Raw genomic sequence first — 13,382 nt, forward strand, 5'->3', positions numbered from 1 at the left:
CTCTCTGTGTCTGTCGCTCTCAAATAAATAAAATTAAAAATAAATAAATAAATAAATAAATAAACAAACATATGGGACTGAGGCCAGGCATGGTATTGCATGGTGTTAATTCTAGCACTCAGGAGGCTGAGGTAGAAGGATAACTGTGTGTTCAAGGCCAGTCTAATTCCAGGTCAGCCAGTGCTAGAGCAAGACCCTAACTTGAACCCTCCCCCCCCAAAAAAAAAGATATGGAAGTAGAAATTTAAGATTTCAAGTTAAAAAATAACTCAAGCAAATTAAAAATTGTAGGCATTGTGACTGATTGCTGAAGCTGCTATTTGTGGGTCCCTGGATCCTTGGGCCATGGTTCACTGAAGCATCCAGGCAACCATGGAGAGGAGGGTCTTGAGCGGCAGAGAGCATGAAATCAAATTCACCTGGGAGATGACTTCAGGGAATAGCTCGGTTTATTCAATAGGGAAATGGGTTTATAAGCAGTTCAGAGAGAGTGGGAAGAGGATCCTAAGGGGATTTATGGGTTCAAAGGTTGCTAACCTAGGAACATGCATACCAGCCAGTAGGGAGAGAGTCAGGTGATCTATATGGTGGCAGAAAAGGGGTTCTGGGGGATGCTCTGTGTAAAGGCTGCTGATTGATACACTATAAGGAGTTTCCTAGGCAACCTAAAGGTCATAAGGCTATGAGTGAAGCCTAAGTTCAGGTGTGCTGGGTTTGTAGAGGGAGTGGTCTCCTGTACCTTTGTGGCCCTTAGCTATGCCTGGCTGCTCAGTCCTATTTTAACCCTCAGTGGCCCAGGGACCTTACCTGTGCCCCACAGCTATTGTCAAATGCATTAAGCATTTGTAAGGAAGAATGCCCGATTACTTTACATTGAAACGATAGGAAAGTGTGCCTGAGGAAAGAGTGAATGATAGAAATGCAAACTAGAAGCATGAAAATGCATGGAGTGGGGTCATGAAGGTTTCAGGAGGTACTGCTGAGAGGCAGCATACAGGCAGGGCATGATGACTCTAATAGGCCAATGGAGGCATGGGAACATGGACCATGGTTTGCTTTGAGACCCGAAGATGTTTTATAAGGACCAGGACTATTACAAAGGCTACAATGAAGCACTGTTCCCTCAGGATGGAAGTTTTACCTTGCTATTCTTCCCAGCTGGAATGGTGGAACTGGAAAATCCAGAGACTTGTCACTGGTCAATGGTTATGGATATAGGAATTGAAATGCATATATGTGATGTTTGCTTGATTGTTATTGAGCTTGCATTGATCCAGTCTCTCCTTGTTATGACTTATAGCAGTTGGAAATGTTTACTCAATGCCTTTATATTATGAAAGTACATAACATGTTTTGAATTTACAGGACTCACAACTAAGAGGCGATCTTAAATCTCAGGTGATATTTGCAATGGTGGAACTATCATAGGTTGGTAAATATGGGGAGCTTTAAAGTTGGAATAAGTACAATTTACAATATAAGATCTTTACGAATTTATTGGAGGCCAGGGTTAGAATGTGGTAATTTGAATGCATGTGCCCAATAAATTCACCAGTTTATTAAATCTTATAAATTACATATCCAGCTGCCTGGCTGAAGCAGATGCCACTGTTGGTGGATCTCAGTGAACAGCCCTAAGGTGTGTTTGGTGATGGATCCTAATTCCAGCCTAAAATATGCAGATTCCTGGAGTTCTGCCTGGGATTCCTCAAGTTTGCTAGCTTGTGGTACTGGCAGTTGCTTCTATCTCTGTGTGGATCTGTAAAAGGGGGCCAGCTTCTTCCACCATTATGGAACTTCTCCTGGATCTGTAAGTTCAATAAATCCCTTCATCCTCCCATAAACTGTGTCTGGTCTGGAGGTTCATCCATGCAATGTGAAGCTATCTATGCCATTTATTAAAATGGATAAGAACCTTAAAGTTGGGGTTCACAGGCCTAGAAGTCCCCCTGAATCACAAAATTTTGCATCAGTATCATTATATTTTGGAGTTGTTTTCTTGAGGTAAGGTCTCCCTCTAGCTCAGGCTGACCTGGAATTCACTATGTAGTCTCGGGGTACACTCAAACTCATAACAATACTCCTACCTCTGCCTCCCGAGTGCTGGGATTATAGGTGTATGTCACCATGCACTGCCAGTATCACAAATTTTAATCAGGGTAGTTGTTCCCCAGAGCTTCTGGAGGATCCTCCTGCCTCTGTCTACCTTCTTGCTCATGGACATGACTGGAATTACAGTTGCCTGCTGTAGTATATAGGATTCTACATGAGAACTGGGGTTCAAATGTGGGTACTCATTCTTGGGTGGAAAGTGCTTAATCCATTGAGCCATCTTCCCAGCCCCACTATTTCAAATTCTAAGGATTGCCAATTGTGATGTTTTCCCCTTCCTTAGAATTAGTATGAAGACTATATACTTTCAGAGACCATTTCTATAGTTCCAAGTACTACTGAAATTCTTCTGAATTTGTAGGGTACTGGATAGAATAGTACATGCCCTGAGTATCAAGCTGATTTGAGGTGCTGCTTCACTTCAATTATCTTTTGCCATTGAAATTCATTCATTTATCGCTTTGGGAGAGTTGTAGAGAACACAGAAATTGGTACTGTAAACCTATGTCTAGGAAGTACAAAAGCTAGAAGGGACATAGGTTCTGGCAATGTGACAATTATTGCTGTTTTGTAAAATGGATATGATGTCCAATTGCCTTCAAAAAATATTTGTGAGTTTCCCCACAGATTACTATTGCTGATATATTTTGTTTGTTTTATTTTGTGTATGTGTGTGTGTGTGTGTGTGTGTGTTTGTTGTTGCTTTGTTTTATTTTACTATAAATAATACTAACTGTCCAATGTGTTGAAACTAAGTCACTTTTGAGTATTCAGCAATAAATGGTACATCCAAATCACACTCTCCAAATCCAGGAAACATCATGTAAGAGAAGGCAAAAAGATCTTAAGAGTCATGTTTCTGAATGTTCAACTGAAGCTATTGCATTCATAAGAAACACACAAGATTAATCATATCAACATCCATCAGGAGGAAAGAGGTGTTCATGAGGCCACATCCCTCCTCATAGATTAATAGTCAGTTAACAGTTAATGGAAGGAGGGGCTCTGGAAGCCACACCCTCCCTGAGGATTTAGAGGAAGTTAACCTTTATGGAAAGGGGGTGATCATGAGGACACTCCCTTCCTGAGGATTTACAGACAGTTACCTGTTGCTAGAAGGAAGATTCTCATAAGGACACAATGTCCTTGAAGATCCATAGGCACTTAATGTTTGCTAAAGGAGGGAAACATATTCTTCAATATTGGGAAAATTGGTTTCTTCTTTGAGCTCTTGCAAACCACTCAGCAATGGTCCTTGATGAGTTCACAGGCATAGTAGTTAGTTTCAGTCAAGGATTCCTATGAAATCTCCTGAGGAGACAACCCTTCATTCTTGAGCTATACTTATTCCTTTACTTGTGAACATTCTTTGAGTTATTTTGATTGAGTTTTCACTCCCAAAATGATGCATGAGCTGGAGAGACTTCAAGGTTTTCCATGGTAAAACCTGAGAGAGCTATACAAGAAACTGGTCTCTTCTTTATGTTTTTGCAAGCTACTCCCCAATGGTCCCAGTACAAACCATATTTAAATAACCAACCTCACCAAAAATCCATGAAAATTACTGTTACCAGGGGCAGAGTGGAATGGAACAAAAACTGGCTAAGTGGTCAGGGAAACAGAACCCAAAAAGTGAATAGTCTTTTAATTCCTTCTATAAAAGCAAGAACTGTTAGTTATGTACTGGCCCTGAAAACCTTGAACGCTGGGATATGAAAATCCTTGGAGCAGGAAAAGTGATAAAATCCTCACCCAAAACCTCATGATCAGCCAGGTTTTTTATCCTGAGTCTGGAGCTGAATCCAGAAGAATTTACCATGCCTTGTTGCACTGTCAGGAAGATTCTCAGACTGAAGGCAGCACAGACTTGATAAATGTCAGCTCTGTGGCAGTGGCTGCAGACAACAGAGTGAATGTGTCATGTTAAGCATCCATGATTTGTTTTACTTCTACTTGACAGACATGAATATCTATATATCGCCTATGGGGCTTCTTGTGTAACTGTCTCTCTCTAATGCTACCTATGTCCCTCTTATTTTCTCCCATTCATGAGAAGAAACTCTATTTGCTCTTCGATAAAAGAAAGTGATGGCTGGTCAGTCTGTAACTGCTTCCTGCTAATCAGGGTCATTGACAAATTACAGTCTCTCCCTAAGGGGGTATGTAAAGGCCCAAGAGAAAAATCTGTTAGTCAAATGTAATGTTCTGTCACCATCTGAAAATTGTCAGTAAGCGATGTTTGGCAGTCTGGTATGAAGTGATAAATGATCAGCTGATCAAGCAGACCTGCACAGATATAGTGGGATATCTGCATAACCATCTGAGTGTGAGCTGCCTGTAAACCAGCAGCTATAGAAACGTAAATCAGTATAAGAGAAAAACTGAACTCAAGCAAGAATAGAAAAATAATGCATTGTGATGAAACAGAGAACAAACTTATCTGTCTGTGTCTTATTCTAGACTTTGCTGTGCCCCTTTGTATTTGGTTATATGTTTCCTTCTTGGGGTTCAAAAATAAGCATGTTGACAAAATTCAATCCGTGATGTAAAATTTGAGATAACAAATGGCTCAACAAGAGACCCTTTGGAACTTAGAAGAGCTCTATATTGCTCTGGAGTCATTGATTTGGATGAGTCAGAACCATGCTGACCAAGTGGTCTTCCCTCTAATGAGAATACTGGAGGACTGATTTTCCTCTTCTATGACTGCCTTATTATAAATCATCTCTTTTTGTTATTATTATTTTTTTCCTGTGTCACTGTGCCACTCTGTTCTCCCTGATCAGGAAAGCAGGTGACTTACTACGGTGCCAGTGTAAACCACATTAGCAGTGTTTCATCATCTCTTGTGGTCTTTAGGATCTGAGGGCACAGGCTAAAATATTGGGCCTTATGCACTTTTGAGTTCAATTACCTTTGAATTCTACATGGGTTATTGAAACTTTCAGAAATGAAGGTATACCAGTACCAGGGGTAGTGACTTATCTTACATCTGACAACTAAAAAGCAGCTTGAGGTCTTCTATGTGTTCACAGGCATAGGAGCTACTTTAGGTCACAGATTCCCATGAAGTCTTCCGAGAAGGCAACTCTTCATCCTTGAACTATATGTATTCCCTTACTTTTGAGCATTCTCTATGTTAGTTAGATTGAGTTTAATCTCCCTAGATAATGCATGACATGGAGAGACTTCAAGATTATATGTTGTCAGGACTGAAGTAGCCATGTACAGCTACCAGAAGCAACAAACCATCCATGGTGGTGGTCTAAGTTGCAGCCATGCTCTTGTGCCTCAATGATTTCTCCTGAGGTACATTGTGGCCTACCTGCTGGGTAGAGGGAATCCCCCCACAGAAGGTGAACCACCCTTTCTGTCTTTAGAGGTACAGCTTTAGTTGAAAACTCTACTAAATGGCTGTGTAAGATCTCTTTGTCATCTCATTCAGATGTCCATCAAAGTGTAAAAATGCTAAATCAAGGGGGAGAAGGACTGCCTCTAGAGGGATTAAAATTTTCTTACAATGTTAAATTGGATTTCTTGAAGTAGTTACCAGATCTGCTCCTTCCAAATGTAAGCATGAACATGTAGTGTTAAGTAAGTATAATAGAGTCTGTGTTAATATTTAGTCATTTACATTTGCTAATATATATAGCCTGGTTAGAGCAATCAGCAAAGTTAGTTGATCACTGGTATTAGCTGGAAGTGGGCCTGATTAGAGAATCCCATATTCTATTATCACTGCACACCCTGCCCTTGTAGTTTCATCCTGGAAAAAAAAAAAAAAACTTCCATCAGGGGTGGAGAGATGCCTTAATAGTTAAGGTGCTAGTCTATGAAGACTAAGGGCCCACGTTAAATAACTCAGTACCCACACAATCCAGGTGTACCAGGTGGTACATGTGTCTGGAGATCATTTGCAGTAGCTGTAGACCCTGGTACACCCACTCTCTCTGTCTCTGTCTTTCTTCCTCATTTGCTCCCTATCTCTCCCAAATAAATACATAAAATAAAAATATTTCAAAAATAAAAAAAACTCCCATCAGAATATTATTGCAGATCAGGATTACTAAGGGCTGGTCCTTAGGTCTGTTCTGGCAGCATAATTTTTCATAAGGTCCTTAACTTGAGTGTTCAAGGTCTTTATCATCTGTAAGGTAAGTAGCAGGGTTGAGAGAAGAGAAAACCTTAAGGGTTATTTCAGGCACCTCCACCATGATAGCTTGTTATTTTACTTATTAGCTATTTGACAACAACATTTGCTTCTTTGAATTAAGAATGCTCCCAATGCTATAGGGAGTATGTAGAGTAAGAGGCTTTCCCAAGGTCAACTTATGTGCCTCAGGGATTAATATTCCTGTTCCTGCCATTGCCCCTTAGACAGTCTGGCCAGACGTTAGCTACTATGTAGAACTCTTTGCTAAGATATCTCACAGGTTGGTGTGTTGATCCCCTAAGTGGTGCTAAGACTCCTTTAGCAACACCTACTTTCTCTGTTACATAAAGAGAAAAACAGTATTTTTGTAGGTAATCCCACAGACAGGGCCTGAGTCAATGCATTCTTAAGTTGTTGAAAGGAGTGATATGACTCACAATCCAATATTAAGGGGATAAAAGACACCTCTGTGACACTGGAGGAAGTTAGGATGGGGGTCTTGTCAGCTGTGCAAAGCCCAGTATCCAAATCCTGTAAGTCTTCTAATTCCAGAGAATACCCTAAGTTGTTTTAAAGTCTGGGAGAGGGGATAAGCTAAACAAAGTAGGCTAAATTTGTTCAGGAGTTAAATAAGTTTTTCACTTTCTATTAGCATTCACAGATAAGCAACCTTAGAAAGACATAGCTGACTTTCTATCCCCACTTATCTAGTACATTGAGGAGGGCCTTAGTTTCTCAAGAGACCATTTTCTCAGAAGCCCCACAAAGTAAAAGTTAGCCACAAACTATAACAGGATGATATTACCACTCTTCCAGTCTATGATGTCCTGAGCTATGGCCAATCAGAACATATGGGGGCAGCCTCTAAAGTAACTTGTCCTGTTTTATGAGTTGTGTCTTCAAAAACAAATAATGGATGGCTCTCTGAATCTGAGTTAATAGTGGACAAAGTGTACTTACCACAGGGTGAAGGAGGACCACCACGTCATTAATTAATTTTTGGTTCTGAAATAATCTGGCTTTAGTGGATACTATTTTTGATGGGAGTAGTAACAGGAATCCTTAAGATGTATCTTTACAGGAGTGGCAGGAACAGATAGTTCTATAGTTTCACAATTTGTCTGAAATAAAGGACCTACATTATCTCCTGTCAAAGAAAGATTAATGTATTTCCCTATAGGTATTTAGAGAGAATAACCTTTCCCAGTAAAAATGTTGGTATCTCATAGACTATGAGTAAGAAATGATGGAAGAGATAGTCTCTCTGGGAGCAAACAATAGTGTGTGTAAAAACATTTTTTTTCTGAATGTGAACTGAAATGCCCCTAAAAGAACTGTTATCGTTAACTCTAGCCCCAAAGCAAAAATGAGGCACTGAGAACCAAGAACATGAGTCAATGAGAAGATTTCTTTTATATTCTGCCCCACATACAGTTACCTGGCCCTTTTCAAGGTAGACCACAATTACAGGAGCCTGTCCAAGATGCCTCAGGTTCCATCGATAATTTTTTAAGTGCAATGACTTCAAGTCTTTCTGAGTCATAGGGCATTGGGTTTTCCAATGGTTCCCTTGGCATTTAGGACATGGTCTTGGTGGAGGCCAAGCAGCCTTCCTCTCAAGACAGTGTTTACCAAAGTGCCATATCTGCCCACAGAGAAAGCAGGCCCTGGAAATGCCTTGTGGAAGGGCTTTTGCCTGAGTAACGATTATTAGATTTATAATCTCCTGGTGAACTTTTCCCTATTTTACTCTTTATCTCCCTTTCTACTCTTTCTATGTCCCTTTTTTGCTCTTTCTTTTCATTTTCCACACTTTCCTTGTTCTGGTCATAATAAACAAAAGGGCCTCCTGGAGCAACAGTTCTAAGTTCTTATTTTGTTCAGCTACAAATATTTGTAACTATTTAGGCATATTAGTTGTTGACTTGGTAAAAAAAAAAAAAAAAAAAAAAGTTTCCAAAAGAGGTTCTAGGATTGTTGCAGTCAGGTTCACATTGCTGGTAGAAATCACCCAACTAAGAGCAACTTCTGGGAAAAAGAGGTTTCTTTTGGCTTACAGGCTTGAGGGGGAGCGCCATGATGGCAGGGGAAAATGATGGCATGAGCAGAGGGTGGACATCACCCCCTGGCCAACATAAGGTAGACAATAGCAAAAGGAGAGTGTGCCAAACACTGGCATGGGGAAACTGGCTACAGCACCCATAAGCCCTCCCCCAACAATACACTCCCTCCAGGAGGCATTAATTCCCAAGTATCCATCGGCTGGGAACCTAGCAGTCTGAACACCTACATTTCTGGGGGACACCTGAATCAAACCACTACAGTGATGGATTAGCAGTTAAAGCTACAAAGCCTCAGAATCAGGTTCGATTCCTCAGTACTCACATATGCCAGATACACAAAGTGGTGCGTGAGTCTAGATATCTCTTATACTGCCTAGATCCCCTGGTGCACCCATTCTTTCTTTATCACTTTCTCTCAAATAAATAAAATAATTAAAAAATATATGAAAATATTTATCCTTACAAAAAGCTTCCTTCTTCTTAGTCTCTGAAGTAACATTAGTATGCTTTCTAATTGCCTCTCTGAGTCTCTGGAGAAAGTCAACGGGAAGCTCCTGTTCTCCCCATATTATAGTCAATGGTAGGTTATACTTCAAAGGCTTGAGCTCTATAAATCCCTTCTGAAATACAGTATTTAAAATGCTGACAGTGCCATGTCCTCCATGAAGTATCATCACCCCAGTTTGGATTAAGTATCAGTATAGCCTCTGTCCCTGTGGGAACATTGGTATCTGAAACTCCAGAATGGATTGTATAATCTTCTTTCCCCACTGCTCCTGTCTCTATTCATACCGTTTGTCTTTAAATAGAAGCTAGTGCCTGATCTAATATTAACATTATATCTCTCCAAATCAGGTCATACTGTTTAGTAAATTGGTGGAAAACCTCTAAATAGTGGCTAGGGTCTTCAGAGTAACAACCTAGTTCCTGTTATATCTGCCTTATCTCACTTACAGAGAAAAGTCTATGTATGTAAGTAATCTCAAATTCCACAGAGATCTCTATATGGAGGATACATACAATGAAGGGGGAAGTGGTGTGTGTCTTCCTTTATAGCACTTTTGGCCCCTGCTGGTTAAAATCTACTGAGTACGGAGGGCAATGTTCAGAGGAGTTAATGACAGAAGGTTTGAATACATTTTAGAAGGCTAAGAGATCTCTGAAGGTGGGTACTTGAGGTCTGTACCTATTGGAGTTTGAGAGTTTGTATTGTTGCACCACAAGCAGCAGCTATAGTGATCAGGTCCAGCCTATGGCTAGTGATCCACTCAGGATGGTCACAGAGATGAAAGAACAACTGCATATTAGATACCTCTGTCCATTTCCTCCTTGACCTATAGAAATGATCAAGCTAGAGTTTGTACAATATTTAAAACTACACATTGGTGGCCGTTTCCTCTATTATCTAGAAGATATTCTGGCCAACCTTTATGGCAACAAATTATTAAAGCTGTTTCCCCTCCCCCCAAAGTCACTGCATATAATTGGACCCAGTTTATAAGCAGTCAGGCTAATGGAGATTTTGTGAAATCTTGGAATTTGATTGTCCTATCTGAAATGAAATGGAGGAAAGGTATACATATAAACTACAGTCAGGGTATGCTCCATACTGACTCACATCTTCTAGTATGGTGGTGGTTATCTCTTCAGAACTGGGTGTGGGGGAGGGGAATCTAACATTATCTTTTGCCTGTATAAGGCACAAACCAAACTCCCTGTTTTCCCCATCCCCAAACTAGAAGAAACATAGTGCAGTCTACATGTCTCCTGGATCAAGGAGGGTCAGAGCTAAGATACTAACACCCATCGTAGTTAGCCAGTCCCTGAGCTTTATATGCTCTAGCTCTCCTTATCACTGACCCTATACATCCCAAATTATGGCATGTGAGCCATATGGAAAGCAACGTAGGCCCAAGTATGGATTTTTTTAAGCTCTTACTCCCATCTTGGTAGCCAATTTGCACATATCCTGAGTTCTCTTTTCATCTTCTCTTGTGTGATCCTCAGGATTAGGTCTACCCTGGTGTGTGAATGTTTCAGAATGGGTTAGGGACTTAATTTCTGACAGTTTTCTTGTTTTGAGCTTGTTGATGGAACAAAGTAAAATGGTTATAGAAGTTAAACTCAGTAGAAGAGGCCAAGAATCTTCTCTTTTCAGATGGCAGTGACTTTGGAATGACTCAGAAGGTATTATAGTGCTGGAAAGAAGTGACTGGAATACTGAATAACATCTCAATCACACCTTCCAAGGCTCAGGGTCTAATGTGGAAGAGGTGGCTGAAAGAATGTAAGAGCCAAAGGAAGGGTAGGACTCCATACAACGTGCTCCTTCCAGACATAAAATGGCCCCGATATCCATGGACTCACAGTGCCTGACACTACCTACATAAGACCATCATAAGAGGAGGAAAAGACCATGACATCAAAAGAAAAGAGAGACTGATTGAGATGGGGAGGGGATATGATGGAGAATGGAATTTCAAAGGGGAAAGTGGGAGGAAGGAGGGAGTGTATTACCATGGGATACTTTTTATAATCATGGAAAATGTTAATAAAAATTGAGAAAAAAAATTAAACTAATAAAAGTTTACTGTTAATGACAAAAGCCATTGATATTTTCCCAATATTCTAGTTCAGATACTCCAATGTGTGAATTACTTCCTTTACTGTGCCCCTAGAAAGGATGTGTCATTAGAGACTGATGATTTTATGATTTTATATTTGGGCTCTATTGGGGACTTACTCTGTCCTATGTGAGACTAGATGTCACCCTGATTTTCCTAGTATCAGGCAACAAATCCTTTAGGAGATGAGAAATAATGCCCTCATGGGAATTACACCATTCTTCAGTTATACTTGATTTAGAGAAAAGGGAAAAAATAAGCTTGGTTTTTCTATGTCCAACTCTTCTTATCCATGAGACCATCAAAAATTAACTCAAACCAAGTTTTATACACTCAGCCTTCTCAATTTCATGACAGATAGAGGTATTAGACAAGAAATTCCATGTTCCCAGCTGTGCCAGACCACTATAAGGTATTTCAGATCAGTTTTGTGAGAGTAACTGGGAAATTAAATGGGAAAGGTGATGAGGCATCTTATCTCCTGCTCACTTGCTAGGACCCTTAAGGAATTCAGGACATTCTTGAGACTCATGAGTTTCTCCCAAATGTGTTAGAACATACTATGAAAAAATTGCTCAAGGAACAGAGGCAAAAAGTTCAGAGTTTGAATAAAAATCAGGAGACTGGATAGGGGCTAAAAGGGAGAGAGGAGAGGGGAGGATTTAAGGAGATGGTAATGTATACATGTGAGTAGAACAGACTACCAGGGGTCGAATAACCTATGTGAGGTCAATGGAAGAGATTGAGTAAAGGACGGGTGGGGGACGGTTAATCAAAATTTAAGATATTATGAATAAACCATATGGAAACCCACTTTTTTTAAAATTTTTATTAACATTTTTCATGATTATAAAATATATCCCATGGTAATTCCCTCCCTCCCCACCCCCACACTTTCCCGTTTGAAATTCCATTCTCCATCATATTACCTCCCCATTACAATCATTGTAATTACATAGATACAATATCAACCTATTTAGTATCCTCCTCCCTTCCTTTCTCCACCCTTTATGTCTCCTTTTCAACTTACTGGCCTCTGCTACTAAGTATTTTCATTCTCACGCAGAAGCCCAGTCATCTGTAGCTAGGATCCACATATGAGAGAGAACATGTGGCGCTTGGCTTTCTGGGCCTGGGGGAAACCCACTTTTTAAAACAATAGTGCACCCAGAAGCCATAGATTGTTTCTATAAAAATTTCCATGCCAAGGATGTGATACTTCCCAGTGAGCTATTGGCTAGGGAGTTCCCTAGCCCCAAAACATTCAGGTCATTGGCAAGGCTCTTAGTTTCCCACCAGGAATGAATAGGAAAGCCCTATTGCTGAATACTCCACATGCTTCTGCTGCAAGGTCACTGAGAAATCATGATGGAGGAGAGTTGAAAACCACCTTCCTGTAGACAAGGTGATAGAAAGCTGAAAAAAGATATACTGCATTCCCTATGGGAGAGAAAAGTCTTCAGTGTTGATAAACAAGCCTGAAGTTGGACCAGCCACAGCATATGACCCAATGGGTACTATAGAGGCATATCTCTTCTGGCTTAAAACAACTGCTCTCTAATTTTACCAGAGGCCCACTCCATGGGAGGGAATACATGGCTGGTACTGAAAACGTAGTAAAAACCTATAGCAGGAGAGACCAGGAGGCCTAGGGATGTAATGACTGCTGCTGTCTGGCTAACTGTACATATTATGCTTACCAAACATACTTGTAAACTTTTCTTAATGTTCATATACACTCTCAATTTTGGTTAGAGAAGCTTTTCTTTTTTATTTTTTATTAATTCATTTGAGAGAGAAAGAGAGGAAGAGAGGGAGAGAGAGAATGTGTACACCACAGCATCCAGCCACTGCAAAAGTATTCCAGACACATGCCCCACCTTGTGTATTGGCTTACATGGGTCCTGGCACATTGAATCTGAGTCCTTTGACTTTGTATGCAAGAGCCTTAACTGATAAGCCATCTCTCCAGCACAGATAAACTTTGCTTTTAAGATGGTAGCAACCACTGGGATGACAAAAAAAAAAAAAAAAAAAACCACCATAGTGCTGAGAAGAAATGACAGCAGAGTGTTCAACACTGAAACATCTCTATCATGTATTCCTAGGCTCACAGTCCTTTGTGGAAGATGATGCAGAAAGAAGATAAGAGCCAAAGAAAGGGTAGGACTGCTTAAAATGCAATCTTCTAGATACAAATTAGCATCCATATCCATGACTTCACAGTGACTAGTACTACCTGCACAAAAACCTCATTACAGGAAGAAATATGATAATAACAAAATAAAAGAGAGACTACTTGAGAGGTGGAGGGGATATGATGGAGAGTAGATGTTTGAAGGGGAAGGATGTGGCGGGAAGGAAATTATAATGGTTTCTTTGTTATAATTATGAAAGCTGTCAATAAAAAAGGTTAAAATACAGAAACAC

The sequence above is a fragment of the Jaculus jaculus genome, chromosome X (assembly GCF_020740685.1).
Source record: "Jaculus jaculus isolate mJacJac1 chromosome X, mJacJac1.mat.Y.cur, whole genome shotgun sequence".
NCBI lineage: Eukaryota > Metazoa > Chordata > Mammalia > Rodentia > Dipodidae > Jaculus > Jaculus jaculus.